Source organism: Miscanthus floridulus, chromosome 9, assembly GCF_019320115.1.
Source record: "Miscanthus floridulus cultivar M001 chromosome 9, ASM1932011v1, whole genome shotgun sequence".
Classification (NCBI taxonomy): domain Eukaryota; kingdom Viridiplantae; phylum Streptophyta; class Magnoliopsida; order Poales; family Poaceae; genus Miscanthus; species Miscanthus floridulus.
The window spans coordinates 89,217,651-89,219,111 of NC_089588.1; positions in this window are offsets into that span (position 1 = coordinate 89,217,651).

A 1,461-nucleotide genomic window follows, 5' to 3' on the forward strand; every position below is an offset into this window, starting at 1 on the left:
CTATAACAGATTTCTCCCCGATCGTTCCTTTGCCACGTAGTCTTCCCTCATGACGAGATTCTAGAACTCCGACCCTTTTGATGTCTAGATAATATGTGCAGAACTCAATGGCCTTCTCCGTTGACCATCCTTCAACCATGCCCCCTTCTGTCCTGAATTTGTTCCTAACATACTACCTGAAAACTTTCATCAATCTTTTAAAAGGAAACATCTGATGCAGGTACATTGGGCCAAGGGCTCTAACTTGGTCAACAAGATGAATGAGCAGATGCAATGAGATATCAAAGTAAGTCGGCAGGAAATGCATCTCAAGCCTAATGACAGTTTCGGCTATGTCCCGCTGTAGCTGCTCTAGCGTGGACACATCAATGACCTTTTTTGAGATCGCGTTGAAGAATGAGCAAAGCTTTATGATTGGGGCACGAACCTTTGGGGGAGGATACCACACAGGGCAACAGGGAGCAGCTGAGTCATAATGACATGACAGTCATGGGCCTTCATAGGGCCATAGTTGAACTTGAGTTCTCTCATGTTCACTAGCCTCTTCGGCTTCGCACGGTAGCCCGTTGGGACTTTGAGTTCATTGAATAAAGAAATAAGTGCACGCTTTTCTTCCTTCTTCAATGTCCACGACGCAACCGGAAGTTCAAACTGGCCATTCTCTAGCTCCACGGGATGCAGCTCCTTCCTGATTCCCAAGTGTTGCATGTCTAGGCGTGTGGCTAGTGAATCCTTTGATGTCCCCCTAGTGTCCATCAAGGTGTTAAGAGTGTTAGCACACACATTTTTAGCGATGTGCATGGGATCAAGACAGTGGCGTACACTCAAAAATGGCCAGTAAGGTAGTTTCCAAAAAACCGATTTTTTCTTCCAAACGCCCCCATTAGGCGCTGCTACTACATTGTCCCCCTTCCCAAGGACAACCTCTAGTTTGTTGAGTTCTCGAAGTATTGTAGGTCCGTCTCGATATTTTGGAGCTAAGCGTTTCTCAATAGTACCATTGAAATCTTTTCTGTTCCTGCGGTAAGGGTAATCCTTAGGTAGGAACCTAAGGTGTCCCATATAAACTATATTTGAGTTATTTGGTAGATTTACTGCATCGGTGTCGTCCAAGCACTCGACACATCCAGTATAGTCTTTTCTCTTCTCTCCGGACAACAAACCTCGACCTAGCAGGTCGGTGATTGTAGCGATAAGTACTCCCTTGATCGTGACATGTTCCTTTTTGTACTCGTCCCAAACATCCAGCACACCCTTTTCAAACATCTCCACTAGTTCATCAATCACTGGTTCTAGAAACACATCGATGTCATTCCCAGGCTGTCTTGGCCCTTGGATCAGTAGTGGCATCTAGATGTACGACCGCTTCATACAGACCCAAGGTGGAAGGTTGTATATACAGAGCGTCACTAGCCAGGTGCGATGATTGCTTCTAACCTGGTCGAAAGGATTCATCCCATC